Source organism: Diorhabda sublineata, chromosome 5 (assembly GCF_026230105.1).
Source record: "Diorhabda sublineata isolate icDioSubl1.1 chromosome 5, icDioSubl1.1, whole genome shotgun sequence".
NCBI lineage: Eukaryota > Metazoa > Arthropoda > Insecta > Coleoptera > Chrysomelidae > Diorhabda > Diorhabda sublineata.
The window spans coordinates 28,340,411-28,346,421 of NC_079478.1; positions in this window are offsets into that span (position 1 = coordinate 28,340,411).

Sequence of the window (6,011 nt, forward strand, 5' to 3'; positions counted from 1 at the left end):
TTTCTTTCGCCACTTAAAAATCAAAACAATCATTTATCATCACCTTATGTATGGACTGTTGAAACGTGTCAACAGTATTAGACCGGATTCGAAAAAGTTATATTTTAGTATTAATCGTGTTAAACAAGGTGTGGTTATTAAACACTTGCGTTTAAAAGAGTTAACTTCGACGAACATTCACAAAGATTTCGTGGATAAATTAGAGATATCTACATTGTCTATATGTGTTTTCGTTTGTGTTTGAATATTTTTTTAACAATAATAATATATAATTAATTATTATAAATTAATTTCATCAATCGTACTATATTTTCTGGCATCTCTAATATCTTTCCAATTTACAACTCGTGGTAAACCTCATGTTAGGTCTATCCGCCACTCTTTCCTTAGTCGTTTGCTGTGACTTGATACTAACACTTCTTAGTTAGTAGTTTTGGTGTTGGGATGATTTTTTTATTCTTTCTTTCATAACTTTTTGAATATTTGGTACATTTTGATCTACTTGTGTGGTTCGATATAAACCCTAAGACATCTATTATTATTTGACGGAATTTATAAATTGGAACTTTTTTTCTAAGATTTCTCCTCCATCAGCCAGTGTTGCTACTTTGCTTTTAAACCCAATAGTTTTCTCTTTCCGCCGATATGTTGTTTCGAATTGAGTCTTTCATCCAAGTTGATGCCTAGGTATTTGATACTATTTTCTTTTGGTATTTCTACATTGCTTAATGAGACTATAGATCATCGATCCTTGCGAAACGTGAATGTTATATGTGTTGATTTGATTTTATTAAGTTCAATACTCAATATTTGTAACTATTGCCGTACCTCGTTTAAATGAACTTGAACATTTGTTGATGTTATTTGTGAGTTTTGATGAGCCAAATGAATGGTTGCGTCGCCAGCGAATATTCTTGTTGTTGTGTTTGTGTTTCCAGTACGTCTAAGAAGTATATAAAGTAATGGACCAAGTACTTTTCCATTTGGTACCCTTAATGCAATTGGAAGAAGATCAGATCAACCTTCATTGATTTTTGTTTGGAAGGTTCTATTAATCAGATAAAATTTCAGGAGCTATATATAATGTGAATAAAACTTTTTGGTGTTCTATTGTAACATACATTCTATAGTATAAGTACTTTAACTCAATATTATTCTTTGGTTTAATGTTTTTAGGTACCATATTGCTCGTCATATTTGTTCTACATTTTTGTTACGTGACCAGAGATTTTGTTATTTTTTCTTTTTAATTGGAATTCTGTACAGTTTCCACGAAAATATATTTTCGAAAGTCAGTACAGTACAAGTTGATACATTTGGAAGGGTCTTCTATAACCATGTAATTCCAGTATGTCCTTGTCTTCTAATTCATTACATCAGATTGGATTTTACTGCTACTCAAACCATGAATTGCAGTTTGAGATTTTTGAAACTATTTTATTCTTTATTTGACCTAGCCCAATCTAACCAGACTACCTTTCACCTTATTAATTACCGATTATCACAGACTAAGCCAGACAAACAAATCAAAGCCAGGAAATCTGACATGTCAGATTTCTGTAAAGCTAGAAATGAGTGGCAAACTAATGAGCCAAATGTATAGCTTGATGGCCACAGGCATCCTATTCGAAATGTTTAACCACTAATCATGGGTTAATGAAGACCTTCCGCAAGCTCGAACTGCATCTCAATGATACACAGATAATTCGTAGCTAACGCAAGGAGTTGAATAGGGCATTTTTGGACCAAAATACAACCTCTCCGTACTACTAGCCCCTCATGATCGGCTTTTGTATTTCTCTGATGCTAATGTGAATCTACTCAGTTTTTTCTTTATGTACGTAGCTTTAGTCCAGCTACGCCGTACAAATAATGGCATCCAAAATAAATACTCATCTGGTACCAATTGGTTTATATTAAATGTGTTTTCGATTCTGCCGGAATGCACAATTACCACTCCTATAAACATTTCGTTTCGAAAGATCATAGAAAAAATGATCACAAAAAGGATCTTATCTTAGCATTTCTGTTTTAATATTAAACGCCAGCTACCTATTAATTTGGATTTTTAAGTAACAAATATACAAATGATACTATATTCTCTCTCCTAAATAATTTTTAATCCAGCCCAAACAACAATCACTCCACTGTAACGATTTTTGTTATTGTTCAATTGTGTAAATCAAAATATTTTAATTAACAAATTGTAGTACTGCTATTTTAGGGGAATACCTCTCGTATGGTTAAGTCATACCTTACCAACAGAAGTCAGTTTGTGGGGGTTGATACAACGATGTATTTTTGTAAGCCAAATAGAATGTGGAGTGCCTGAAGGCTCACTACTAGGTCTTATTCTGCCTATCTAGACATAAGCGGTAAAATATGTCTTTTTGCGGACGACACTAGTTTCTCTTGGAGCAAGCCTGATATCACTGCACTTCACAGAACCATATCTAGTGAGCTAATTAGTAATTACCCTTAAGACATGGTGCCTGTTTTCTAAAACTAAAGTTTTGTCGTATCAAGATACGTTGCAATTTTGTACTAAATAAGACCACCATTGACGTCGCTAAATCTGTAAAATTTTTAGGGCTAATTATATACAAGTCTTTGAAATGAGAGTTACCTATCGCCACTTTATCTAAAAGATTGAATTCTGCCTGTTATGCGCTAAGATCAATTTCCAAGGAACTAAATTTATTAACCTCTATGACAGTTTATTATGCCTTTTTTGAGTCACATCTCCGATATATGCAATTTGCGCGAATCTTCAAACTGTAAAAAGAGAGATATTTACTCAGACTAAGCAGTAGGACTTCTTTCTAGGTTTCGAAATATTGACTCTTCCTTCCTTATTTATATTTTAATTCGTTGGTCTAGCTTATCTACTTGCTTAACGTTCAAAATTAGTTAAAGGCTCAATACTGTACAATGCTAAAAAAATGCACAATCATTTGCCAATTGATATCAAATTTATTACATCTTTTTTCGCATTTCGCAAGGCGTATTTAATGGAAAGTGCCTTCTACATTGTGAACGACTTGATTTCTTATACTATTCAATTCTGAATATTCTGCACTCTAGTTTAATATTAATATTGATTTATTAAATATTTTTACATATTTTAGGAATGTCGTATATTTAATTTTATTATTTGCTTCTTGACATCATAGAATTTGTTTTATTTTGGTAATGTATACATGTGAATATTACACAACCAATTTTAACATTGCACGTTTTTAAAGATAATATCGTTTTTTATTGTATTTTTCGTGTGTATACTTTATATTTAGATTTCATTTTATTTGTGTATTCATTTAGTTACTTGTGTGTTTGTTTTGTAGTTATTCATAAGCTCTTGTCTACAAATGGTGAATATTTTTTTGACATTAAAGCATTCTTCTCTACTCTCTAGTTCGGTTTTAGATTACTACCTTAAGGCTTGTTTCATGCAGCGAAACTGTAGAAAAAATGGAAGATAGCGAACACTCGCCATTACTTGGATTTGTTCAACTAACAGCTAGTAATCACTAAAAACTTTGTGTTTGTTGTCGAAATATTGAGTTCAAAAATCCTACTCTTTTAAGATTTTATACTTTTCATATTTTAAGTTTATTATAATTCAAAAGTGAACTTTGTCTATTTGAATAACATTTAATGAATGTGTATTATAACAGATTTTTCATTATATAAACTGTATTAAACTCTGTATTTACGAAGAAATTAGTAAAAAAGTTCAATGCTTTGAATTAATATGCTTTTATCTGTCACAATCCTATGTAAATTTATACCTCCTGTTTTTGAATTGGATTAAAACCCTAAATTTTTAGCTTTAACTTTGGAAAAAAATTATATATCAGATAAGTAAATTTTATTTTCAATTCATAACACATGTACACTATAATTTACAGATATTATTGGTCTTTCCAATCTAAAGTACCTTTTTAAAATAAGTTCTAAATGATTCACTTATTTTTATTTCTTCTTTTGTAATTGTAATGTTTCTTTTGTACTTGTATTGCTTCCAATTCTATATACATCATTAAATGCATTGTTTTTGCTCGACTTAGCTCTCCAAGAGCATGTTAAAAATTCATCACTTCACAATTAAACAGGTATGATTTATTGTATGTTATTTTCATCTCTTATATCTGCCAACTTTGTAAACGCACTGATGCTTAAACAACGAACATAATATTTTTAACAGACGTATTAATTGGTTTTCTGAAAATCCTCCACTTAAAAACTTCTGGATCTTCCTAATCTAAAATTAAATACTCGTTTCTGATACAAGAGAAGGCAAAATATAGCAACAATTCCACTAGTTTTTCTCTGTCGAAAAATTATGCATATCTTTTTTCAAAATAACTTTTTTTCTTCTTAAAATGTAAAGATTGCTGCCAATTTTCTTTTTCTACATAATTCATAATAATCAGGAACAATCGGTTGAACTAATAAATTTGTTGATTATCCATTTTGCTTCACGAAATTATGTCCGCCACATCAACAATCACTAACCAATTTCAAGCGAATGACCAGAAATGACCGCGGTTATAGCTGGTCTTGTCCTTGGTTTCAGTACTTTGGAAGTAACACAGTAATAACCAACTTCCGCTTGAATACACTAGCATTATATGCCACAATTTTCATTAGTATAGGTCATGGTGTTGATATCAAAACAAACACATAACTTTTATGAACGTTCTGTGTGTGAAGTATTTAATTGAAGTTCATTTTTAAATAAATATTTTATAGTTGTTTGCAACTGTTTTGCCAATCGTGTTTCGAATTATTAAGTATACTATGAAAATAATGATAGTAAGTATCCACACGTAATAATACTTTTATATTTAGAAATAATGCTCATACTAGTAGTTTGTCATATTGTCTAGTATGAAATAATTGTCTCAAGAACGTTATTGATACTTCATTTATGTCGAATTTCAAATTACAGAGAATGATGTAAAAATACCGTTAAATATCGAACTTAACCTCACTTCTTCCATAACCACAAGTTTAACTCAACTGTCGAGTTTGGTCATCTGCGGTCCAAAATGGTGACGTTGAAGGGCTAATTTATGACATCATGATATAATGACAAACAATTACCGAAAGCTCTTGAATATACTTGGTTCTTATTGGTAATTACCAATAATGACCAGGTTATTCGCTTGGAATCGGTTACTATTTTCTAGCAAATATTCGATGACAGCTGACATTAGCGATATATTCACAGCGAATTATTCGCTGCATGAAGACACGCCTTTATATAGGATAATTATATTGCACTTATTTTTAAGTATGCAAGCCTATGTATGATTCAATTACTCACCATTATTGTCTAATTTTCTCATTAAAATCTATTCACAGTATACGAGGTCTGGCTATTAAATAACGAGACTGCGTGCCTAAAGGGCGCACTACACAATGGGGTAAAAAATGAATAGTGCGTTGGGTATATAGATATCTTATCTATACACGTCTCAAAACACGTTTACGTCACTATTATAGTATTTGTGTAGTAGCGGTTTGAAACGAACGTGTTTTTTTCTCATGCCGAAAACCATGTGTGACGAAAAACAGGAGCAGCGTATCAATCTCTAATTTCTCGTTGAATTGAAAAAGCTCCGACTGAGTGCTATAAATTGTTGCAAAAGGCCTATGGGGACAATTATCTATCTCGTGCGCGTGTTTTTGAGTGGTGTAAACTTTTTAGTGAGGGCCAAGAGAGCACTGAAGATGATCAGCGCCCAGGTCGCCCTGTGTCTGTTTTAACTCCGTAAGCAATGACCAAAATCAACCAAATTCTGCATGGAGATCGTCGATTGAGCATCCGGATGATTGCCGAGGCTGTAAACGCCGATAAAGAAACGATTAGGTTAGGTTAGGTTAGGTCACAAGGAATTACACATGACAAAGTTTATGCGAAGTTAGTGCGAAGTTGGTGCCAAAAAATCTGACTCCTGACCAAAAGCTCTTGCGTCACCGGGTCTGCTCATATTTCCTTAAAA